Here is a 27,812-nt window from a genome sequence, read left to right as displayed (position 1 = left end):
ACTAACACCATTTTGATTTAGTCCCTCCACTATTTCCTCCCCATTTTGATCTTTGCTATTGCAATACTGAGCCTGGTGGGCCGGGTTTGTAATTTGTGCATTGGGTGTTTAATTTAATTGGTGCATACTGTGTTTTCTTAAAAAAAAGAAATAGCTGCATTCTTCACTATTGAGGATCACCTTCTGCATAGGGGAAGGATTCAGAGGGAAATGTGGAAACTGATGTTTATGCTAAACAGTAGATTTAAGATTGAATCCTTGTCAATCTCTAAAAGCCTTTGGCTGCCTAATTCAACATTCGGATATTGTGTAACAGCATACAGTGGTATTGCAGGAGGGCATAATAAGGTTTACCTGCCATGTAGTTGTTTCTGGTCAAATATCTGCTGTTACTTCTCACGTTTACGTAACAAATGGATATGAGGATGAGATACCAAATGGAGCTGCACCGTAGCAAGGGTGGAAGCTATAAAAATATTGTTGCTCAACTTCCATGACTAACTATTGGGAAGAAAGTTAGAATCATTATGAGTCTACTCTCAATTACTTCCCTCCCCACTTCCTTTGAAGAAGTATCTTCAGTGGGTCAATAGGATCAAAGAGCCACAACTAAACAAAAGGTGTAGGTCTGCAAGTTTTATTGTAACTACCAAAGCATTCTGAACTATTAGCTGAAGTATTAACATGTTTAGACCACATTCAGACCACATCTCACTGTGTACATTTTGTTGAATTACCTCGAAGTGTCATACACATTTACGTAGATTCATTTTCTCAATAACCGTATAGTGAAGACCTGTCTTGTATCTCAGAGAGAAAATATCCATTGACATTGCTCCATGATATTTCGCTTATTGAAATGGTGAGTGTGGTTCAAAGTGCTTGTCTATTTTGCAATATCATGCTGTTCTCTGTTGACAGCAAATGTAGTGAAATGAGATTTATCCTAGTAAAAACTGAATTTTCCTATTACCAATCACTATGTCGAATGAGGAGCAGTTGTTGGCAATCTCATCACTGTCTGACTTAGCTTGAAATGAGAACATGTGACAGAAAGATTTCTGCCATTATTACTCACATTCCTATCATAGATTAATCACAGTCATTAGCACTGAGTTGCAAACAATGAATTTAAATTACATGTCTTTTTCTCAGACTAGTCCTTGGGCAACTTCTCTGGAATGTTTAAAGAGGTTATCTAGAAATCTTGGAAATATTCTTGATCATCATGTGACCTATGGCCAAAAGTCCAATGTTTGGCACTCAACTTTGTGAAGGAAATTTGCAAATGCCAGGTTCTGTAGTGACACAGAGCATGGGCTTCAGGAGGAGAGGTGGCATGATGGAAATGCCTCTGTACTAGTAATCCAGAACACAGGCTAAAATCCTGGGGACACAGGTTCAAATCCCACCAGGGCAGATAGGTAAGCTCTAATTCAATTAAGTCTTAAATTAGATTTTAAAAACTATCTTATTAGCCACCATGTTGCCACTTTGGATTGTCCTGAAATCTATCTGGTTCACTAATGTTCTTCAGGAGATTTGCTATCCTTACCTGATCTGGTCTACACGTGATTCCAGACCCACAGTAATGTAATTAATTCTTAATTTCCCTCTGAGCAATTAGCAATGAGTGATAAACGCTGGCCTAGCCAGTGACATTCACAAATTAAAATAATTGCAAATGCTAAAGTGACTAGAACATAGTAATGATAATATCATATGATGGCATGAATCACTGGATAAATATATCATTGACTGCAGATTTCAGCACTGTTTATTTAGTTAAATACAATAGATAGGATCACCAAGGGGAATGGAGAATGGATCACTGGAGGGGATTGGAAATGACCTCTGAGGAGCCAGTGAGGTGATGAGCAATGGTTGAAGAGTATAGAGAACAGGCCACAATGGGAGGGCAGTAAGTGGGTCAGCAAGGGGAATGAGGAAGGGGTTACTGAGCGGGCCGTGAGCTGGTCAATGTGGGAAATAGGGAAGGGGTCATCAAGGGCGGTGTCAAAGGGAGTAGTAAATGGGATGCCAAGGGAAAGGCAAGAACAGCATATGGCATCTTGATATACTTTTCGGGGAGAAATGTTGTCTTTGTGGGACCATCCCAATTGTAATGAGGGTCAGCACACAATTCCACCAGCTGCACCAACTGAAGCAGCTGCAAGTGCAAAGAGAGAGGAGTGGCCATGATTTTCTCTGTGGGATTTGGATCTTGCTATCTGGCTCAATTAAAGGACGGACATTTGTGATTTTCCTCTTTTAATGGAGAGAGGATGGATCTGTGGCTCAAGTAAGGACAACAATTAGGTTGTTGAAGGTGTTACACTTACTGAAAGCAGTAACAGCATGCCATTGTAAGTCAGTGAAAGAGAGGGCAATTTAAATGGAGGTTTCCTTTTCCCAGCTGCTTTAAGTATATATTTCATCTCTTGTCAACTCTATTGAGCAGGACGTTGGTGCTGTTGAGGTCACCATTGTGTCTCTGCAATGCTTTGGAAGCAGAAGTTGCTGTCACAGAGGTCATCATTGCACACCTGCTGTTGTTGCTTTTCCCTTGCCACCACATTTACTGCACCTTTTGGCACCACCATCAATGGCCCCTTTCCTATTTCCCTCGGTGACCTGCTCACTGCTCCCTCAGTGACCCCTTCCTCTTTCTCCTTGCTGACCCATTCACTGCCACCCCCCCCCCTGTTGTGGCCGGTTCCCCATTCTCCTCAATTGTTGCTCATCACTTCCTCTGTAACCCACTCAGTGGCCCTTGGTGACCCTTTCAAATTCCCCTCAGTGACCCATTTCTCTCCATTGCCAGTCCCCCATTCTCCTCAGTGATCTGTTGCCCATTTCCCATGGTGACCCACTCACTGCTGGCCCCCACTCCCCTCCCAACCACCTGGTAACTTGCATGCCTCCCACTTACCACATCTCCCAAGGATTGGGACAGTGAGTAAGGTGACAGGATGAGGTGACTAGTGCTCTTTCTGTGAGCTTCTTCAGGGCAATTCTATTGAAATGCATTTCCGGGACACCTGTGCATAAACTGCTACATTAAATTAAGCCAAATTTTAAGTATGAGGCCACTACAGAAAACCTGTGACACTAGCAATGCCTCTCAGAGCCTGGGGGTGAACTGGAAAATCCCTATCACTGCCTTGATTTGTGTTCTGGAAAATGACTGTCTGGCACACAGGCCAAGTGCATTTTCTTCAGCATCTGCCAAACTCAGTTCCTGACCTGACAGGGTTCAAAGTCCTGCATGAGATAGTGCTCTGGAAATGGAAAAAAACCCCACTAACTGTGATACTATCATACGCTATCTTGAACTAAACATAGACTGTGTGGGTGTATCACATGCTGAAATAAGCAACACCGTAGTGTTTATTTTTCCTATAATGTTTTGCTTAATGGTAATGCAATGAAACCCAAGAATTGATCATGTCATCGCTTTCAGTGGATTGACATTTAATCGCACCATTTCTGATTTTCCAAAAATATGCAGTTTCGTTGGGTTTGCAAAATAAATGATAGTACTGAATTTTAAATAATTTGCTTCAAGGTAGAATGAGACAGAATGCCAGAAATAAAGGGCAGAATCTTTTCAGGGTGAGTTTGATTATTGTGGGTTAGAGTAAGATGGGTAGCAGAATCAGGTGACAGGTTCAGCAACTTCGATCTCAACAAGTGGAAGCAATTCATTCCATTTTTTCTGATTTTCATAAGTGGTGTGGCAAGATTCTCATTCAGCAGTGACGAGATGATAATTGACAAGGATTGCTCAACATCTCATTAACAGGCCAACTCCCCTCGTTAATATTCAGCCTGACATCTTACCAAATTCACCAAACAAGCTCCATGTCAGACTGGCAAATTCACTTGCTACTTGCTCCAAATGACCACTAGATGTCTGCAATCCATCGGACGCCAGCTGCACACACCCCTAGTCCACAGACATTGGCATCTGCCAACCCCTCACCACCATTCTGAAATTTGTTCATTACAGAAGCAGGGCACTCAGGAAACAAAGATCCACACTGCAGCGCAACTAGCATTGAAAGACTGCAGCTGCGCCATTTTGCACCCAGAAACATTAATCCAGCTCACAGACTGGACCAGGCTGCATACAAAGCTGCTCACTTGCTCTATTAGCACTCACTCATGTAGTGCCTATCTGCACACTTGCAGCATCCATGCCTTGCCTTACAGCATAAGAACATAAGAGCTAGGAGCCGGAGTAGCCAATTCAGTCCCTCAGTCCTGCTCCACCATTTGATACGATCATGCTGATCTTATCTCATTTTCAACAGAACTTTCCTGCAGACTCCACATAACCCTTCAACCTGTTACGAATTAAAAATCTTACCATCTCCTCCTTAAGTCCTGACATCCATCACATTCTGAGGTAGCAAATCCCACAGATTCATAACATTTCGAGAGGCATAATTTCTCCTCGTCTCTGTTTTAAATCTGCTACCTCCTATCATAAAATTATGACCTCTTGTTCTATGGCACGGTGGCTCACTGCTGCCTCACAACACTAGGGACCCCGGTTCGATCCCAGCCTTGGGCGACTGTCCTTTTGGAGTTTGCGCATTCTCCTTGTGTCTGCACGGGTTTCCTCCCACAATCCAAAGATATGTAGATTAGGGGAATTGGCCACGCGAAATTGCCCATAGTCTTCAGGGATGTGTATCAGCGCTGAAAATGTGTTGCTGGAAAAGCACAGCAGGTCAGGCAGCATCCAAGGAACAAGAGAATCGACGAATTCCTGAAGAAGGGCTTATGCCCGAAACATCGATTCTCCTGTTCCTTGGATGCTGCCTGACCTGCTGCCCTTTTCCAGCAACCCATTTTCAGCTCTGATCTCCAGCATCTGCAGTCCTCACTTTCTTCTCAGGGATGTGTATCAGCCAGGGGTAAATATAGGCTAGGGGAATGGGTCTGGGCGGGTTAGTCTTCGGAAGGTCAGTGTGGACTTGTTAGATGGAAGGGCCTGTATCCATGTTGTAGGGATTCTATGATTGCCCCACATGAGGAAACATTATTTCTACACCTAGTTGGTCAATCAACTTTAACATTTTAAATACTCCAATTAGTTCTCCTCTCAGTCTTCCAAACTCCACAGAGTATAGGCCTTAACTGCTCGATCTCTCTTTATAAGACAAGCTGCTGATCTCTGGAGTCAATCTAATGAACCTCCTCTGAAGTGCATCCAATATAACTACATCCCTCCTCATGTAATTGAACCAAAATTGTGCACAATTCTTCAGTGCATTGTCACTAATAACTAATACAGTTGCAGTAATACTTCCCTACTCTTAAACTCTATTCCTTTAGCAATAAATGCCAAAATTCTATTTGCTTTCCTATTACCCAATGTATCTGCATACTAGTTTTCTGCAATTCATGTATGAGACACCCAGATCCCTCTGCACTGAAGTACACTGAAATTTCTCTTGATTTAAATAATAATGTGCCCTTCTCTTCCTCTGGCTGAAATGGATAACCTCACATTTATCAACATTAATCTTCATCTGTCAAATTTTGGTCCAATCACTAAACCTATCAAAATAATTTGTAAATTTCTTAAGTTGTCATTGCAATTTATTTTCCAACCTATGTTAGAGCTATCTGCATATTTGGCTATAGTACTTTGTATCTCCACAGTTGTCATTCATATAGATTGTAAATAGTTGGGGCCTGAGGTTTGAACTCTGTTGCACCTCACTAGGTAATCTTGCCAACTAGAAAAAGACTCATTGCCTTGCTGTGCCAGTTAGACACCCAGATATATTGTTTTACTGCTAAGCAGCCCTCAGCTAACAGAGCATAAAATTTACTGTATGTCAGTGTGCTACGTTGATCTTTCACCCGTAACAAGTTATTACGACAAGCACACTGCACATGCAGCAGCAGGCAGCCATGTCTCTGACCCGTCCTCATTAAAGCCCAGGTATGCACCTCATGGTCAGCCGATGCCAGTACAGTAGGTCAAGGGCAGATTCTCATATCAGTCAAGGGGGTTGGCCATGGTCAGGTGTCTGGTTGATGAGATCCTGGTTAGGGGGTTCTGCGCCTCTGAAGTCCATGATAGGGGTCACACTCAGTGGATTGGCTCTGTACCTGTCAGTCTAGGTGGCAGAACTAAAACAGTTCTGAAGATGGGGTCAGGACATATCTTACCTGGGGCTGTTCATTCTTATCAGTCAAGGGAATGGATGGTGTCAAGTTCATTATAACCATCCACGGAAGCTAAAGGAGATGGTGGGGAATGGGACTGAGCTGTAGCTCAACACTGGGGGTTTCATGCTCAGGGGAAGGGCACAGTTCAATTGTGAAGGAGCAGTAGCAGGACTTGCAAATGCAGTGGAGGTGGATATGATAAAGAATGGCTGGGAATGATAACATAGAGGAGTGGCAGGAGGGTGGGTGACAGAGGTTGTCCAAGGTCAGGAGCACTTTAACTTCATGGGGGTGGGGGTGCAGTGGAGTGGATGACCACACCATGCATGGTCACGTTATATGCCAAGGGCTGGGTATGAAAGGTGGGTAGGTGTAGACATATGTAGATGGATCAGGTAGGAAGCTGGGGATATGTGAGGATTGTGGGGTTTATGGGATGGGCAACTTGGAAGGAGAAGTGAATGTTTGGGGGCTCACCAACATGTTTAGGCTAAACCTGGAAGCCATTGGCCGAAGATTGCTCACAAGTGGCCTTCCATTGTGCAGAATATCAAAATTGTGCAATAGGGAAGAAAATAGGTGTGAGAACACTTGGAGTGGGCAGGTTAAGTGACTTGGCCTGCGAACAAGAAGGTAATGACAAACACGGAATATAGGGCTTTTAAAGCAGAAAAAATATTGATCAGATGCATGCAATGCACAGGCCATAGGAATACAGCCTGCACTGTCTGTACGTTACACCTCCCTGGTACAGCTAGGAAAGAAGAACTCATTGACAGCTATAGATTTATGCACAGAGGGAGTGAAATATTAAGGATGTTGAGTGATGAGGGCCAGGAATGTCAGCGTGCCCAACAGCATTTGAATATGTTTTCCCACCCCTGCTTCCAGATAGTGCAGTAGGCTCTTCAGTGTAGATCTTCATCCCTGGAGTCTCATTTGAGGCTATAAACTGCTGCTGACAGTTTGTAACACCTACGCAGCAGAAACACAGGAAACTTAACAACAGTAACATGAATTCATAAATTGAGAGCAAAAGCATGCCTTTTTCACCACAGTGTCCTCAATAGATTTTCTTTCTTTCTGCCCCACTATTTTTGAGTGAACTCCTCGATTCTGCAGTTGGTGTGGAGGAAGCCTGCTCAGCTGTTAATCCCATTGGCTCTGGAGGTTTACCAGGGTAATCCCTGGGGGTGATTGTGTCTAGATGGACCAGACTTGATGAATTTCTTCCTGACAGAGGAATGTTGGCTGTCCTCTGTTGATCTTCAAAGAATCGGAGAGGGCAGGCAGCATGGAGGTGGAAGGCTTGGCTACCTCTACCATGTCCAGAGTGAAAAGTGCAGAAGGACTCCGTGTAGGTGTGTGTGCCTTTCAGCCAATCCTGAGGGTGCTGGACTGGGCTCTCCATAGCAGTTATCAACCTGTCCTTGGAGGTAGACAGATCGGATGTGTTTACATTGAGGTAAATAAATTAAAAATCTAATAATGGGACAGGTAATACAATAAACTTCGCAGTTTTGAGATGTATAGTTTTTGCAAGTTTGTCAAAAGTGCCAGTCAAAAACAAAGTTTGCTGTAATTAGTTTGTTTTAATCTATTTTATCTTAATTTCCTTTGGATAATAAGAAATTGGAGTCCCAAAGACTCTAGTTTTGCAATGGTTTCTTGATACCACACTTGATCAAATGTGGCATTGATATCAAGTGCAGTTATACTTGTCTCACATCTGGAATTCAGTACATGTTGAGAGCACATGTCTTCAGTAACATGGTTGATGTTGTCAGGGTCTATCAATCCATGTTTGAACTAAGGCTGTAATAATGTCAAGAGCTGAGTGGCCCTGGTGAAACCCAAACATCATCACTCAGCAGGTAATTGCTCAGCAAATATTACTTGACTGCACTTTTGATGACACCTTCCAACACTTTACTGTCGATTGAGACTGATGGGACAGTAATTGACTGGGTCAAAGTTATCCTGCCTTTTGTATACAGGACATATCTGGGCAATTTTCCAAATTGTCAGGTAAATATTAGTCATGTAGCTGTAGTGGACAGCTTGGCTAGAGACATGGCAAGTTCTGGTGTACATGTCTTCAGTAACATTGTTGATGTTGTCAGGGTCCATAGTCTTTGTAGTATCCAGTGCAAATTCTTGATATCACATGGAATGAGTAGAATTGTCTGAAGATTGGCTGGAAACCTCTGGAGGAGGTCAAGATAGATCATTCACTTCGCACTTCTGGCAAAAGATTGTTGTGAATACTTCAGCCTTATCTCTTGCACTGATGTGCATATGTTGGGGATATTTGTGGAGCTGCCTCCTCCAGTGAGTTGTTTGATTGTCCATCACCATTCATGAGGGGATGTGACAGAACTGCAGAGGTTAGATCTTGTAGTGAGTTGTAGAATCACTTTGCTCTATCTATACTTGTTGTTTATGTGGTTTGGTGCACAAGGTCCTGCTTTATAGCTTCACCAGGTTGAAGTCTCATTTTAGGTCTGCCTGTTGATGGTCCCGGCATGCACTCATACATTCTTCATTTAACAAGGGTTGATATCCTGACTTTTTTGTGAGAAATGCTTGAAAGATCTAAAACTAATATACATTTTTTTTGTAGATGTCTTGAGATCCATCCATCTCATGTTCTGATCATTTATCCTCAAACTTGTCTACCTAGTACACACAAACAACCTGTAATAAATCACATGCACTGTTTTTTATTTGCAAGCAATGTTGGTGTTACTGATAGGTCAGTATTTGTTGCCCATTCCTAATTTCTCTGAAATAGATTGATTCTCTAGCCAATTTCAGAGGACATTTGCGAGTCTGGAGTCACCTGTAAAGCAGATCAGGTATTTGGCAGGTTTCCTTTCTCTGTAGGACATTAATGAGCCAGATGGATTTTGACAACAATGGCTACATGGCTGCCATGAGAATTCACATTTTACCATCTTCTATGGTTGGATTCAAACACGTGTGGAGAATATCAGCTTAGGGCTCTGGACTGCTGGTCCCAATGAGACTATCACTGTGCCACTGCCTCCATGCCTTTCAGGTCTTCTCCAATAAATAGTGAACTGTGTGCCGTGACTTCTAATGCTGTTATGAAATGAGATAAATTTTATATCTGCTATTATCCAAAACAATTTAGAGGAGAGTGCTTCCTTTGGTCTGCTGAATATGTAAGTGGTAAACACCCAATGAAGGAATTTTTATTGGACTGGGCAAAATGTTGATTATATTCAGCACAGAATCGTTAGCTCGAACATCAAAATGATTGAAGTGGAATAAAAACAAAGTAAACAGAAGAAAAGAGAAGTTAAAACGTACAGTGCTCACTTGGCCAAAAGCCATAAGATCAGCCGTTGTATACTGAGCATTAACAGTCTTCTCAAAATCAGTTAAAAAAAAAATCTGTTCTGATTTTAGGGCCTTTTTTCATATATCATAAAAGAACTAAGCATCAAGTTGTCCGCTTGATCAGATAAATATCATGGAGGTAAACAATCACATGGAAGGGGCTCTCCTGATAATGTTGGGACAAAAAATCCCATGTGATTTCCCAGGCCAATAAAATTTGTACAAGTTATGACAGTACAATATGATATTAATAACCTTATGTTTTGGTCTGTTTCATTTGAAGTAAATGAAACTGGAACTTTTAGTTAACTCGTGCTTTATTATTTTAAGAGCCATTTCGCTAAAACTGCTCAGTAACTTCAGTGACATCATTGATCTCTGAAATGGTTATGAATCCACAGTAAGAGCAGCGCTAGTACACATTCAATAAAGTCCAGATTTTTAAGAAAGATTCTCTGCTTGTAGATTATGACAGTTTATTAGTAGAGAAAATGAGAGAGTGAAAACAAAATAATGTCCAAAGGCAAGTGATGAAAAATACAGACAATATGAATAGAAAACAGGAAATGTGAGAACAAAAATAGATTTGGAAGAATTGTAGGAAAATTGCAGAATTGTTAGAAATAAAATCTTTTGAACAAAAAATTATAAGCTAATTAGAAAATGGATTACTTGGACTCTCACAGTATACCTCACCCCAAGTCCATATGAACAATCACACATTTGATATTCTGAGAGCGCCAGCACTTTTTGTGCTGATCTCAATGTTTGTTTTCACAGATAATACATTTTAAATGACTAAGAGAGCTTGTGACACTGTGGTAGCATCTTTATCTTCAGACTAGAAGCTCTGGGTTTGAGTCACATTCCAAGCCTTGTTGACCATGGAAGGTACATTTATAATATGACCTGACAATTTGGTTAATGGCTTGTAATTCCTACCAATAGGTCCGATGGAAAGCAGTAAGAATGGGAGTGTTTCATGGTAAGCCATCTTGCAAAAGGCAATGGGAAACCACTGCAGTGCTTTGTAGAATTAACTTTGAGACCAACCATCCCAGATTACCCATGGAAGGCGAAAGAGTTGATGGAAAGAACATAGATTGGCATTTTTGTAATGCCTTTCATAACTACAGGATATCCCCAAATATTTTGCATCCGGTTAAGCAGTCAGTCTTGGAAAGGAGGGAGTGAAGAATCTGATTTGCACAGAGAAATTGATAATGGTGAGATAATTGGGTGCTAACTGAGGCATAAATATTAGCTAGAACATTAAGGAGTCCATTAATAGTTGGCAACTCAAAATTCTACATATTAATCACACTTTGTCATTTGTTGTAATGCTGGTGTGTTACATCTCACTCAGTCTGAGATACTGTGGTAGCCTGCAGCTACGGATTGTGATCGTGGTGACTCCAATATCTTTTGTACTCCAGACTGAGGAAGAATTTTGTCAGCTCTTATTATCTTTCAAAGCATTTGTAGATAAGTACATAATCTGTTTGGCCATGCTATGCATGAATTCTGCTTGAGTCGGTGGCATCCAACTGAGGATCCTCTGAACTCAAAGTTGCCCCCTCCTTTACACACGCAGCACACACAGACTCACACGCGTGCACACGCACACATACACACACACGCGCATACACACGCGCACACACACATAAACACAAACACTCTCTCTCTCTCCCGTGCCCCCACCAAACCCCCCCAAAAAAATGAGTTTGGAGAGAAATGGATGCTTTTTGTAGGTCAGCTGATATGATAATTTACTTGCATGTCATTCTTGCGCCATGACCTCTCCCTTTACTTTGTTCCTATTGGTAACATGCTACCTCCACTTTAATATGAGCTTTGTTACAAATAATCGTCAGGTTAATATTTAAACATTTTGGAAGTAGAGTAAGTATATTGCTCTGATCTATAGACGTTTCAGTCAAGATCCACAGCTTTAGTTGGCAGAATTCTTTTTTTAATCATCTGAAGTAGGAACCTTCTAATTTTAATGCATGGATTATGCCATGCATATCACAAAAGCAATTCTACTCTCCCACCTCTTTACTTCTGGCATTTTATTGGAGCTATCGTTTTGTGCAGTAAAACTGCTCCAATTACACAGGTGCTCTTTAGTGGATGCAATTGGTACAGGAAATCTGCCCCACCATGCCCATTTTCCTGTTAGAATATAGTACATTGGTAATTGTAAGAACATCAAATTGTTCTGTTGCATGGAACATTCTTCCATTGATTTAGAAACAGCCAAAACTGTATCATGGGATATAGAACCTGTATCAACAGAAAGAGCATTGAGATGTCACTATAGTGTCTGTCTAGACTGTGAAATTGAAGACTACTGTAGATGCTATTGGTATTATCAAGTACTTGGTGGGAAATGATGCTGAATTGTTGTCCCTTGATATCACTTGTGTGGGAAAACTGCAGTGCAGAGCCTCTCTGTTGGAGAGGCTTTCTTCAATTACGCTTCCTGCATTTCAGCATGTATTAGTCTATTTTGCTTTATTCTCTCTTAGGATGTGGATTTTGTTAGGGATGCTGGCATTTGGTGCCTGTCCAAAAATATCCTTGAACTGAATGGTTAAGTCTATATTAACTTTATGTCTGGAGTCCTATATAAGCCAGACTGGGTAAGGATAGCAGATTTCCTTCCATTAAGAGCATCAGCGAATCAGACACATTTTTCTTATAATCACGGTCACCATCACTGAGATTAGTTTTATATCTCCAGACTTACTCAAACTTAATTTAAATTCCACTGTTGCCTGAACAAATTTTCTGCATTGGCCCACTGCCCTGGATTACCAGTCTACAGATATTAACAATATGCCATCATCTTCCCCTTATTGAACATTAATCGACTGTTACTCTAAGGGAAAGCTGAAATGAACTTTGTAGTTTATGCACTGAAAAATGTAGTAGAAGTGCAGATTGATAGTCAAACTGATTGGATTGTTTCAATCACCTTTCTGTGCCAAAACAAGAGGATGTGAATCTATCAGTTAATTCCCTTCAGACTAGAGCTTCCTCTTTCTTACCAGTTTCCATATAATCTGCAGTATTTATGATTCTCTAACTTTCAGTGTGTGTGTGTTGCTCACAGGTGTTCATATAGAGGATGTATATTTTTGGAACCAGCCGTAGTTAATGTGACTTTCATTATCTGTACAATGAAAGCAGGTGGAGACTCATACTAGCTGACACATTAAGTGCACATACACAAGGATGCTCAAGAATGGTTATGTGTAAATTTTAGGATATCTGATTCAGACAGTTCTTACTATTTACGATTCTCCGCAGACTCTATCAGTTCCAGTTGTTCTCGTTAAAAATCCACTGTTCTTCACATTATGTCATAGAGTCATAGAGATGTACAGCATGGAAACGGACTCTTCAGTACAACTCGTCCATGCCAACCAGATATCCCAACCCAATCTAGTCCCACCTGCCAGCACTCAGCCCATATCCCTCCAAACCCTTCCTATTCATGTACCCATCCAAATGCCCCTTAAATGCTGCAATTGTACCAGCCTCCACCACTTCCTCTGGCAGCTCATTCCACACACGTACCACCCTCTGTGTGAAAATGTTGCAACTTAAGTCTCTTTTATATCTTTCTCCTCTCACCCTAAACCTATGGACTCTAGTTCTGGACTCCCCGACCCCAGGGAAAAGACTTTGTCTATTTATCCTATCCATGCCCCTCATAATTTTGTAAACCTCGATAAGGTCACCCCTCAGCCTCTGATGCTCCAGGGAAAACAGCCCCAGCCTGTTCAGCCTCTTCCTGTAGCTCAAATCCTCCAACTCTGGCAACGTTCTTGTAAATCCTTTCTGAACCCTTTCAAGTTTCACAACATCTTTCCGATGGGAAGGAGACTAGAATTGCATGGAATATTCCAACAGTGGCCTAACCAATGTCCTGTACAGCCGTAACATGACCTCCCAACTCCTGTACTCAATACTCTGACCAATAAAAGAAAGCATACCAAAAGCCTTCTTCACTATCCTATCTACCTGCGACTCCACTTTCAAGGAGCTATGAACCTGCACTCCAAGGTCTCTTTGTTCAGCAATACTCCCTGGGATCTCACCATTAAGTGTATAAGTCCTGCTAAGATTTGCTTTCCCAAAATGCAGCACCTTGCATTTATCTTAATTAAACTCCATCTGCTACTTCTCAGCCCATTGGCCCATCTGATCCAGATCCTGTTGTAATCTGAGGTAACCCTCTTCGCTGTCCACTACACCTCCAATTTTGGTGTCATCTGCAAACTTACTAACTGTACCTCTTATGCTCGCATCCAAATCATTTACGTAAATGACAAAAAGTAGTGGACCCAGCAACGATCCTTGTGGCAATCCACTGGTCACAGGCCTCCAGTCTGAAAAATAATCCTCCACCACCACCCTCTGTCTTCTATCTTTGATCCAGTTCTGTATCCAAATGGCCAGTTCTCCCTGTATTCCATGAGATCTAACCTTGCTAATCAGTCTCCCATGGGGAACCTTGTCAAATGCCATACTGAAGTCCATATAGATCACATCTACTGCTCTGCCCTCATCAATCCTCTTTGGTACTTGTTCAAAAAACTCAAACAAGTTTGTGAGACATGATTTCCCACGGACAAAGCCATGTTGGCTATCCCGAATCATTCCTTGCCTTTCCAAATACATGTAACATCCTGGCCCTCAGGATTCCCTCCAATAACTTGCCCACCACTGATGTCAGGCTCACTGGTCTATAGTTCCCTGGCTTATCCTTACCACCCTTCTTAAACAGTGGCACCATGTTTGCCAACCTCCAGTCTTCTGGCACCTCACCTGTGACTATTGATGATACAAATATCTCAGCAAAAGGCCCAGCAATCACTTCTCTAGCTTCCCACAGAGTTCTCGGGTACACCTGATCAGGTCCTGGGGATTTATCCACCTTTACCCATTTCAAGATATCCAGCACTTCCTCCTTTGTAATATAGACATTTTGCAAGATGTCACAATCTATTTCCCTACAGTCTATATCTTCCATATCCTGTTCCACGGCAAATATTGATGCAAAATACTCATTTAGTATCTCCTCCTTTTTCTGCGGCTCCACACAAAGGCTGCCTTGCTGATCTTTGAGGGGAGAAAGTGAGGGCTGCAGATGCTGGAGATCAGAGCTGAAAATGTGTTGCTGGAAAAGCGCAGCAGGTCAGGCAGCATCCAAGGAACAGGAGAATCAACGTTTCGGGCATAAGCCCTTCTTCAGGAATAGCCCTGAAGAAGGGCTTATGCCCGAAATGTCGACTCTCCTGTTCCTTGGATGCTGCCTGACCTGCTGTGCTTTTCCAGCAACACATTTTCAGCTCTGATCTTTGAGGGGTCCTATTCTCTCCCTAGTTACCCTTTTGTCCTTAATGTATTTGTAAAATCCCTTTCGATTCTCCTTAATTCTGTTTACCAAAGCTATCTCATGTCCCTTTTTTGCCCTCCTGATTTCCCTCTTAAGTATACTCCTACTTCCTTTATACTCTTCTAAGGATTCACTCGATCTATCCTGTCTATACCTGACATATGCTTCCTTCTTTTTTTTAACCAAACTCTCAATTTCTTTAGTCATCCAACATTCCCTATACCTACGAGCCTTTCCTTTCACCCTGATAGGAATATACTTTTTCTTGATTCTCGTTATCTCATTTCTGAATGATTAGATTTAGATTAGATTTAGATTAGAAACAGGCCCTTCGGCCCAACAAGTCCACACTGACCCGCCGAAGCGCAAACCACCCATACCCCTACATTTACCCCTTACCTAACACTACGGACAATTTAGCATGGCCAATTCACCTGACCTGCACATCTTTGGACTGTGGGAGGAAACCGGAGCACCCGGAGGAAACCCACGCAGACACGGGGAGAATGTGCAAACTCCACACAGTCAGTCGCCTGAGGCAGGAATTGAACCTGGGTCTCTGGCGCTGTGAGGCAGCAGTGCTAACCACTGTGCCACCATGCCGAATGCTTCCCATTTTCCAGCCCTTTACCTGTGAACATCTGCCCCCAATCAGCTTTCGAAAGTTCTTGCCTAATACCATCAAAATTGGCCTTTTTTCCAATTTAGAACTTTAACTTTTAGATCTGGTCTATCCTTTTCCATCACTATTTTAAATCTAATATAATTATGGTCGCTGGCCCCAAAGTGCTCCCCCACTATCACTTCAGTCACCTGCCCTGCCTTATTTCCCAATAGTAGGTCAAGTTTTGCTCCTTCTCTAGTAGGTGCATCCACTTATTGAATTAGAAAATTGTCTTGTACACACTTAAGAAATTCCTCTCCATCTAAACCTTTAACACTATGGCAGTCCAGTCGATGTTTGGAAAGTTAAAATCCCCGACCATAACCACCCTATTATTCTTACACATAGCTGAGATCTCCTTACAAGTTTGTTTCTCAATTTTCCTCTGACTATTTGGGGGTCTATAGTACAATCCCAATAAGGTGATCATCCATTTCTTAATTCTCAGTTCCACCCAAATAACTTCCCTGGATGTATTTCCGGGAATATCCTCCCTCAGCACAGCTGTCATGCTATCCCTTATCATAAATACCACTCCACCTTCTCTCTTGCCTCCCTTTCTATCCTTCCTGTAGCATTTGTATCCTGGAACATTAAGCTGCCAGTCCTGCCCATCCCTGAGCTATGACATCCCAGTCCTATGCTCCTAACCATTCCCTGAGTTCATCTGCCTTCCCTATTAGGCCGCTTGCATTGAAATAAATGCAGTTTAATTTATTAGTCCTACCTTGTCCGTGCCTGCCCTCACTGTTTGACTTGCTTCTGTTCTCAAATGTACCAGTCTTAGATTGATCTCTTTCCTCACTATCTCCCTGGGTCCCAGTAGTTTAAAACCTCCCGAGCAGCTCTAGCAAATTTCCCTGCCAGTATATTAGTCCCCTTCCAATTTAGGTGCAATCTGTCCTTCTTGTACAGGTCACTTCTACCCAAAAGAGATTCCAATGATCCAAAAATGTGAATCCTTCTCCAATGCATCAGCTCCTCAGCCATGCATTCATCTGCTCTAGCCTCTTATTCCTGCCCTCACTACCTCATGGCACCGGGAGTAATCCAGATATTACTACTCTCGAGGACCTCCTTTTTAAATTTCTGCCTAACTCTCTGTAATCTCTCTTCAGAATCTCAACCTTTTCCCTTCCTATGTCGTTGGTTCCAAAGTGGACAATGACCTCTTGCTGGCCCCATTCCCCCTTCAGAACATTCTACACCCTCTCTGAGGTCATCCATGATCCTGGCACCAGGGAAGTAACACAGCATTCTGCTTTTTTGCTGCTGGCCACAGAAACGTCTGTCTGTACCTCGGACTACAAAATCCATGAACACAATTGATCTCTTGAAAGCCGACGTACCCCTCGTTGCAATAGAGCCAGTCTCAATACCAGACACTTGGCTGTTTGTGCTACATTCCCCATAGAATCCATCACCCCCTACATTTTCTAAAACAGCATACCTGTTTGAAATGGGTATATCCACAAAAGACTCCTGCACTAGGTGCCTACCTCTCTTACCTTTCCTGGAGTTAACCCATCTATGTGACTGTATCTGAGACTTCCACCCTTCCTAAAACTGCCATCCATCACATACTGTTACTGTTGCAAATTCCTCATTGCTTCTAACTGTCTCTCCAACCGATCCACTCGATCTGATAAGATTTGCATCCAACAGCATTTATGGCATACATAATCGGCAGTAACCCTTAAACTCTCTTTAAACTCCCACATCTGACAAGGGCTGTACAGGACATTGGTTAGGCCATTGTTGGAATATTGCGTGCAATTCTGGTCTCCTTCCTATCGGAAAGATATTGTGAAACTTGAAAGGGTACAGAAAAGATTTACAAGGATGTTGCCAGGGTTGGAGGATCTGAGCTACAGGGAGAGGCTGAACAGACTGGGGCTGTTTTCCCTGGAGCATCGGAGGCTGAGGGGTGACCTTATCAAGGTTTACAAAATTATGAGGGCATGGATAGGATAAATAGACAAAGTCTTTTCCTTTGGGTCGGGGAGTCCAGAACTAGAGGGCATAGGTTTACGGTGAGAGGGGAAAGATATAAAAGAGACCTAAAGGGCAACTTTTTCTCACAGAGGGTGGTACGTGTATGGAATGAGCTGCCAGAGGAAGTGGTGGAAGCTGGTACAATTGCAACATTTAAGAGGCATTTGGATGGGTATATTAATAGGAAGAGTTTGGAGGAATATGGGCTGGCTGTTGGGATTGGGTTGGGATATCTGGTCGGCATGGACGGGTTGGACTGAAGAGTCTGTTTCCATGCTGTACATCTCTTTATGACTCTATAAGTACATATCACTGTACTAAAGGCTATTTTTGCTCCTTCACAATCTATAGACCCAGAAAATAACACCGTCTTATTCCTCTACAAAACACTGCCCCAGGTTAAGTTAATAATTATGCCTTATATTTTAAGTTTAATCAATAGACATATCTCCAAAATCATATAACCAAGAACCCACTCTACTCACTACTGCAGCCTTTCTATTGGACACACTTAAAACAACGATTAACTTATCTGAGTCTGTGCTGTGAACTTTGCCCAAACAGGTTCCTCCAAGATTAGTTGCGAATTTCACTGTTTGTTAATTTTCTCAGATGCACTCCGATATCCAGCGATAGATGAATTCAAAACAGCAAAGGCAGTAACTGTGCAGGTTTTCTCTCTCTTTCTCTCTCTCCTGCACTGTCCTCACCATGTGTTTCCTTTGGCTTTACTTCTCCCTTTTATAACTGCTGTTGTTTTGACTGTTTTTTTTCCAAAGTTCCAAAACAATGTAACAGCGTATAAAACAGTAATTGCTGCAATGTGACAACTTTTAGCACACATTTTTAGGTGTTATGAAAATGTGGGTGTACTATACCCTCAAGAGAGTAAAAGCTCACAGTGACAGTACCAAGTTTTCTCAATAAGACACAATGTAACATGTTCTCCAGCTACTGGGGAAGCTAGTTGCCTGGAAACAACAAGACAGATTTGAATTAGGCCAATCAGTTTAAATTATACCCCAAAACATACCAAATTCCAATCAAGTTTGAATTGTGTGTATTGATAATCTTAAAAGCCAATGATGCAATCCGATGCTTTGGGGTATAAGACTGGGGAAAATTGAACAGTTAGGAGGAGAACAGCCACAAGACCAACAACTGTAGACTGCTGGTTAGAACTCTCTGAGAGGTACCTGTCAAGAGAGAGAGTTTACACAGAGAAAAACCTCAACACTAAGAGCCAATCTACCAACAAAGATAAGGAGAAGTTTGGACCACTGGCTGGTTTTAAAATTTTAATTTTTCCGTAACTCTTAATTGGGAGTTTTATTGGACTAGTATTATAGAAGGGAAGGTAAAAGGTAGGTTAGAGGAAGGAATTGTAAATAGTTGTTAGTTAGTTATTCTCTGTTATAGCTTAAGAAATAAAGTTGTCATCTTTTACTTTAAATAGTTCTTGGCCACTCAAAGTTTTACAGATTACTGCATGGGAGAAATCTTTTCTGTATTGCTGGTTTTAAATTAAGCAGGAGGGTTTACCCCGTGTCGTAAGAGTAGGCACAAATCCACCATCTGCTTCAGTCTGTCCCTCAGTTTCTGAACAGGTTCCATGTTTAAACTCGAGCTGTCAGATTTAGGAATGTTGATTTGAAAGGTGCACACTCCTTCCTGCAGTATATGCTCTCTCCCTTCATTCATTAGAAATGCAAAGTGATTTATTTTCACTTCCACAGAAATTTGTCAGGAGATGCATTAAATTCACAATATGCATTTCAAATAGGTAAAATTCCATGCAAAGACCTAAATTTGTAATGTTATAAACATGAAGTTTTAACGATTGTTCTGGTTTGGGAATGTCTTTACATGTCTTTAAATGGAGGTTGAATGGAGAATGAAGGTAGTTCATTCAATAGGTGACCTACTCTGAATTTTGTCTGACACCAAGCCTAGGTTGTTTGATTGTAAAGGTTAAGTGGGGGCCTGGACTGGTTTTGGAGAAGGTGCCAACCGTCTGCACCTGTAGTCAATGGTAAGCACAGTAGTGCTGATTTTGGGTAGACTCATGCAATAGCAGGTTAGATAAATGGTTACACTTTAAGCTGTCCACACTTGCTCCTCATCATCTACAGATTTGCAGCCTGTGGATCTATGCATTTATGAGGTCAGCTCCAGACACAATTTTTTTTCACATTGACTCGACCGGTCTGATTTGTGGCTCATCATTGTACTTAGGAGAATTACATTGGAGTAGTATCCATATTTTTTTGATATCTGCAAGAAGTCCATACCACATCCCCCAAGAATAATGAGGAATTGGTGTAGTTAATTCGAAGCCAGAATAGAATTCGATATCATAGATCACAGAGATTTTGCAGCACAGAAGAAAACCCTTTGACCCCAATGCATCTACACTGACCTTCAATATCTATATATTCTAAATCCATTTTCCCACACTTTGTCTATAGCCAAGTATTCTAGAGCATTTCAAGTGCCATCCAAATACTACTTAAATGACTTGAGGGTTCCAGCCTCTACCACACTTTTAGGCAATGGGTTCTACCCTGAGTGAAAAACAATTTCTCTAAAATTCCCTGCTTCTTACCTTAAAATTGTGACTGTTTGTTATTATTTTCTCTACTGAGGGGAAACAATTCCCCATTCATGTCAGCCATAAATTTGTACACCTCTTGCAAGTACCCTCTCAGTCTTCTCTGCTCCAAGAATCATAGAAACATTGAAGTTTTGGCCCTTTGTGCTTGCTCTGTCTTTCAATATGATCATAGCTGATCATCTATCTCAATACAAAAACATGCTTGCTCCCTGGATAACTTGATTACTTTAAAATCTAAAGATTGATCAATCTCTTTCTTGAATATATTTTATGATTTCGACTCCACAGGTTTTTGGGATAGAAAATTCCACAGGTTAACTGAATTTTGAATGAAGAAATCTTTCCTCATCTCAGCCCTAAAGGGTCTAACCTGTATTCCAATGACTACCAATGCATCCAATATCTTGAAGGTCTCTTCCTTTAGTACTCTGGGTTGTAGATTTTCAGGCCTTTGTAATTGTTATCCTTCAACCCCATTAATCTCCCAACACCATTTTCTTACCAATGCTGATTTGATTCAATTCCACCCTCTCACTAGACCCTTGATCCTCTAACATATCTGGCATGTTATTTGTATGGTCATTTGTGAATGTGGAACCAAAATCAGTGTTCAGTTCTTTGGCCACTTGTTTGTTCCCCATTATAATGCCCCCAGCTTCAGACTAAAGGAACCTCCATTTGTCTTTGCTAATATTTATCTCTTCCCATGTTTATAGAAATATTTACTGTCAGTTTCTATATTTCCTGTATTTTAATGTCATATTCTATTTTCCCCTCAAACTTTATTTCCTATTTTGTTGAATTCTAAAATTTTCCTAATCTTCAAGCTTGCTGCTTTCACTGGCAATTTTATAGACTCATAGAACATAGAAGAATACAGTGCAGTACAAGCCCTTCGGCCCTCGATGTTGCGCCGATCCAAGCCCACCTACCCTACACTAGCCCACTATCCTCCATATGCCTATCCAATGCCCGCTCAAATGCCCATAATGAGGGAGAGTCCACCACTGCTACTGGCAGGGCATTCCATGAACTCACGACTCGCTCAGTAAAGAACCTACCCCTAACATCTGTCCTATACCTACCCCCCCCCGGCCTTAATTTAAAGCTATGCCCCCTTGTAATAGCTGACTCCATACGTGGAAAAAGATTCTCACTGTCAACCCTATCTAAACCCCTAATCATCTTGTACACCTCGATCAAGTCACCCCTAAACCTTCTTTTCTCCAATGAAAACAATCCCAAGTGCCTTAGCCTTTCCTCATACGATCTTCCTATCATACCAGGCAACATCCTGGTAAACCTCCTCTGCACCCGTTCCAGTGCCTCCACATCCTTCCTATAGTATGGCGACCAAAACTGCACACAATACTCCAGATGTGGCCGCACCAGAGTCTTATACAAATGCAACATGACCTCAGGACTCCGGAACTCAATTCCTCTACCAATAAAAGCCAGTACGCCATATGCCTTCTTCACCGCACTATTTACCTAGATGGCAACTTTCAAAGATCTGTGTACATGGATACCAAGATCCCTCTGCTCATCCACACTATCAAGTATCCGACCATTAGCCCAGTACCCCATCTTTTTGTTACTCTTACCAAAGTGAATCACCTCACACTTAGCTACATTAAACTCCATTTGCCACCTTTCTGCCCAGCTCTGCAGCTTATCTATATCCCGCTGTAACCTGCCACATCCTTCCTCACTGTCTACAACTCCTCTGACTTTCGTATCATCCGCAAACTTGCTCACTCAACCTTCTAACCCCTCCTCCAGGTCATTTATAAAAATGACAAACAGCAATGGTCCCAAAACAGATCCTTGCGGAACACCGCTAGTGACGGCACTCCAAGATGAACCTTTGCCATCAACTACTACCCTCTATCTTCTTCCAGCCAGCCAACTCCTAATCCAAACCTCCAACTCACCCTCAATGCCATACCTCCGTATTTTTTGCAGTAGTCTACCATGGGGAACCTTATCAAACACCTTACTAAAATCCATATACATTACCGCTTTCCCCTCGTCCACCTCCTTAGTCACCTTCTCAAAGAATTCAATAAGGTTTGTGAGGCACGACCTGCCCTTCACAAAACCATGCTGACTATCCTTGATCACATTATTCCTATCCAGATGTTCATAAATCCTATCCCTTACAATTCTCTCTAAGACTTTGCCCACAACAGAAGTGAGACTCACCGGCCTATAGTTACTAGGGTTATCCCTACTCCCCTTCTTGAACAAGGGAACCAAATTTGCTATCCTCCAGTCTTCTGGCACTATTCCTGTAGACAACGAGGACATAAAAATCAAGGCCAATGACTCTGCAACCTCCTCCCTTGCTTCCCAGAGAATCCTAGGATAAATGCCATCAGGCCCAGGGGACTTATCTATTTTCACCCTTTCCAGAATTTCCAACACGTCTTCTCTACATACCTCAAAGCCATCCATTCTACTTAATTGTGACTCAGTATTCACATCGACAACAATGTCCTGTTCCTGAGTGAATACTGACGAAAAGTATTCATTCAGTGTCTCCCCAATCTCTTCAGCTTCCATACGCAACTTCCCACTACTATCCTTGACTGGACCTATTTCTACCCTAGTCATTCTTTTATTCCTGACATACCTGTAGAAAGCCTTAGGGTTTTCCCTAATCCTACCAACTAAGGATCTTTCATGTCCCCTCCTTGCTGCTCTTAGCTCTCTCTTCAGATCCTTCCTGGCTACCTTATAACTCTCAATCGCCCCAATTGAACCTTCACGCCTCATCTTTACATAGGCCGCCCTCTTCCCTTTAACAAGGGATTCCAATTCCTTATTAAACCACGGCTCCCTCACACGACCCTTTCCTCCCTGCCTGACAGGTACATACTTATCAAGGACACTCAATAGTTGCTCCTTGAACAAGCTCCACATATCAATTACGCCCTTGCCTTGAAGCTTACTTTTCCAAGCCACACATCCTAAGCCATGCCTCACCGCATCATAATTTCCCTGCCCCCAGCTATAACTCTTGCCCTGTAGTACACATTTATCCCTCTCCATCAGATCTAATGCTATCCCTGATTTCTTTTGTAAGCCATGGTTGAATCACCCTTCCTCTTTTACTTTTATGCCAGACAGGAATATATAGTTATTGTAATTCAAGTTTGCCTTCTTTAAATTTGAACCACTGCCTATCCCCTATCAACTTGGCATGGTGGCTTAGTGGTTAGCACTGCTGCCTCACAGCGTCAGGAACCCGGGTTCAATTTCCCCCCTTGGGTGACTGTCTGTGTGGAGTTTACATGTTCTCCCTGTGTCTAAATAGGTTTGCTCCAGTTTCCTCCCACAATCCAAAGATGTGCAGGCAGGTGAATTGGCCATGCTGAATTGCCCATAGCGATAGGTGCATTAGTTAGGGGTAAATACGAGGTAGGGGAATGGGTCTGGGTAGATTACTCTTTGGAGGGTTGGTATGGACTTGTTGGGCTGAAGAGCCTGTTTCCACACTGTAGGGAATCTAATCTAACTCCTTCAATAAGGATGTGCTATAAATACTTGCCAATTTATGCATCATAGCTCATTTTATTTGGATTTAGATTTCAGATTTAACCACTTCAGTCTCTGTGAAAGCGATGCAGCCTATCTAGTCTCTCTTCACAGCTGAATCACTCCTGTACAGGCAACATCTATAATTGCTCTTGAACTGAAAGGCTTGCTTGATCAAGAAGGAGTTAAGCAATCATCCACATTTCTGTGAGTCTGGTGTCATGTATAGACTAGATCAGGTAAGGATGACAGCTTCCCTCTCTAAAGACTGTGCTTAAACTAGGCGGGTTTTTACAGCAATTGCCAAAAGTTTCATCAATCCTGATAATCGTTAGCTAGCTTATCAGGATTAGTAGTCCAGCAACATTCCCATTGTATCGCAATCATCCTGATGCAAAGTTTAGTAATCCAAACCTCTGTTGCCATATTCCAACTTGTACCAACTCTTATTCGCCTAATAATCCAATGCTTGCTGACCTATATTGGCTCCCAGTTAAGCAAAAAAAAACTTTGATTTAAAATTCTAATCCTTATTTAAACTCCTGCTATAGCCTACCCCTCCCAATCTTCATAATCTGCTCCAGTCCTACAACCACCTGAGAAATTGGCACTCCTAAGTTCTGCCTTAAACATTGCTAAAAGGGGACAAGAAGTTGAAACTATTCATCTTGCATTCATCAGGACTGGCACCCAAGAAACAGATTTGAACAAAGGAACACCATTTTATGCATCCTGTGAAGTGGACTGGAGAGATGTGCAGGAGGGAGGTCTTTAGATTCCTGGACACTGGCACTGGCTCTGTGGGAGTTGATACTTTTACAAGTTTGCCAGGTCACATCTGAACAGAGCAGGACAGAGATCCTTCATTTTGCTAACGATGTTGGTCTGGGCATGAACTAACTCAGTGAAGGTGTGGAAATCAGGACAGAATTTTAGGAAGTAATATCAAGGTGCACAAAATGCCAGGAGAGGCATTAAAACATTAACCTAGAGAATAGTAAATTAATAGGGTGGAGTTGGAATAAGGGAAAAAGTAATGAAGCCTATATCAGGGTTACACAGCATGTATGTGTGACGACATTGAGTATAATTATAAAGATTTGGGGGAGGGGGTGGGTTACAGACACATATTGCCTTGTGGGATTATGATGATGTGGTGATTACAGTCTTAATTTAAGGATGGTCAGATCTGGATGTCAAATATTTCTGACTACAGGATATTCAAAAAAGATAGGAAAGATCACAAGGCAAGGTCCACCCATCAGGTTATAAACCTGGAAGAGTTAACTCATGTCCTAAACAGTTCTGTTTCTTGTTTGTGTTTGTTACCAATACTATAGTAGCTATAATATGAACCTACTTGTACATTGATTGCAATGTCTCACAAGAGACTATTATATAAGATATAATAAAACTAGCTCTTCAGTAATATGTAATAAACATATTCTGTTTATCTACTATTGAGTCTGCTTGTGTGAATATTCTTCCCCACATGGCATGTATAGGCCAAAATAATACCAGAAAGAAAGAACCATCTGAGATATCTATCCAGGATATCTCAGATGGTTCAGGTGGATGACCACAACAATGCAATATGGTGACAGTGGTGAGATCCATTATCTCTTTTAAGATAGAGATATCAATTGGGATCTGAGTATTTCATTTAGATTAGATTAGATTACTTACAGTGAGGAAACAGGCCCTTCGGCCCAACAAGTCCACACCGCCCTGCCGAAGCACAACCCACCCATACCCCTACATTTACCCCTTACCTAACACTACGGGCAATTTAGCATGGCCAATTCACCTGACCTGCACATCTTTGGACTGTGGGAGGAAACCGGAGCACCCGGAGGAAACCCACGCAGACACGGGGAGAATGTGCAAACTCCACACAGTCAGTCGCCTGAGGCGGGAATTGAACCCGGGTCTCTGGCGCTGTGAGGCAGCAGTGCTAACCACTGTGCCACCGTGCCGCCCACATTTAGCTGTACCACATAAAAGAGCAGCACTTGTGGGCAACACTGTCACATATAAAAAGGAAAATCAGGTTGGTAGTGGATTGCAAGAAAAGGAATTTGTGGAATGTCTACACAATGGCTTTTTAGAGCAGCTTCTGGTGGAACCCACTAGGGAACAGGCAATACTGGATTAGTGATGTGCACTGAGGCAGACTTGATAAGGTGAAGGAACCTTTTGGAGGCAGTGATCAGAAAACAATTGAATTTATTCTGCAACTTGAGAGGGAGAAGATAGAATCAGAGGTAATGATATTACAGCTGAATAAAGGCAACTACATAGGCATGAGGGAGGAGCTGACCAGAATTGACTGGGAGAGGAGCCTAGCAGGCAAGACAGTGAAACCGCATAGGCAGGAGTTTCTGGGGGTAATTCAGGAGATACAGCAGAGATTCATCCCGAGGAAAAATAAGCATGGTGCAGTGAGGATGAGGCAACCATGGCTGACTGGGGAAGTCAGGAATAGCAAAAAAGTAAAAGAGAAAGCATATAATGTGGTAAAGGGCAATGGGAAACCAGAGGATTAGGAAGCTTACAAAGGCTAATAGAGGGCAACAAAAAAGAAATAAGGGGGGAGAAGGTTAAATACGACGGTAAACTAGCCAGTATTATAAAGGAAGACTGTAAGAGTTTCTTTAGATATATGAAGGGCAAAAGGGAGACAAAAGTAGACATTGTGCTGCTGGAAAAATTATGCTGGGGAGATAGTAGTGGGGAACAAGGAAATGTCTGAAGAACTGAATAATTACTTTGCGACAGTCTTCACAGTGGAAAGCATGAGTAATATCCCAAAACTTCAAGAAAGTGAGGGGAAAGAGCTGAGTATAGTCGCCATCACCAAGGAGAAGGTGGTAGAAAACCTGAATAGCCTGAAGGTGGACAAATAACCTGGACCAGATGGACTATACCCCAGACTTCTAAGGGAGATAGCTGAAGAGGTAATGGAGGTGTTAGTGATAATCTTTGAGGAATTGCTAGAATCAGGAAGACTCTCTGAGGACCTGGATGGGTGCATAAATAGGAAAAGTTTAGAGGGATATGGACCGGGCGCTGGCAAGTGGGACTAGATTTGGTTGGGATATCTGGTTGGCATGGACAAGTAGGACTGAAGGGTCTGTTTCCATGCTGTACATCTCTATGACTTTGTGACTGGAAAATCAATAATGTGACACCCCTGTTTAAAAAGGGAGTAAGGCAAAAGATGGAAAGTCACAGACAGATTGGCCTAGGGGTGGCACGGTGACTCACCAGTTAGCACTGCTGCCTCACAGCGCCAGTGTCCCAGGTTTGATTCCAGCCTTAGGCGACTGTCTGTGTGGAGTTTGCACATTCTCCCCGTGTCTGCGTGGCTTTCCTCTGGGTGCTCTGGTTTCATCCCACAGTCCAAAGGTGTGCAGGTCAGGTGAATTGGCTATGCTAAATTGCCCATAGTGTGAGGTGCATTAGTCAGAGTGAAATGGGTCTGGGTGGGTTACTCTTCAGAGGGTTGGTGTGGACTTGTTGGGCTGAAGGGCCTGTTTCCACACTGTAGGGAATCTAATCTAACCTCGGTCATGGGCAAAATCGTGGAATCCATTGTGAAGGATGAGATTTCTGAATACTTGGAAATGTATGGTATAATAGGGCAAAATCAGCATGGTTTCAAGGGGAGGTCATGCCTGACAGATCTGTTAGATTTCTTTGTGGAAGTAATGAGCAGATTAGACCAAGGAGAATAAATTGATGTTTCTATCTGGAATTCTAGAAGGTGCTGCACAGGAGGCTACTGAGTAAGAAAAGTGCCATGGTGTTTGAGGCAACAAGTTAGCATGAATAAAAGCCTGGCTGTCTGGCAAGCAGCAAAGAGTGGGGATAAAAGGGTCTTTCTGAGGATGGCAGCTGGTGACAAGTGGTGTTCCACAAGGCTCAGTACTGGGACCACATTTCTCACTTTATACATTAATGATCTAGATGAAGCAACTGAGGGCATTCTGGCCAAGTTTGCAGATGATACAAAGATAGGTAGAGGGACA

The sequence above is a fragment of the Chiloscyllium plagiosum genome, unplaced genomic scaffold (assembly GCF_037043375.1).
Source record: "Chiloscyllium plagiosum isolate Xiang-an unplaced genomic scaffold, Cpla_swu_hap1 HiC_scaffold_2, whole genome shotgun sequence".
NCBI lineage: Eukaryota > Metazoa > Chordata > Chondrichthyes > Orectolobiformes > Hemiscylliidae > Chiloscyllium > Chiloscyllium plagiosum.
Note: the sequence above shows the minus strand (reverse complement) of the source record.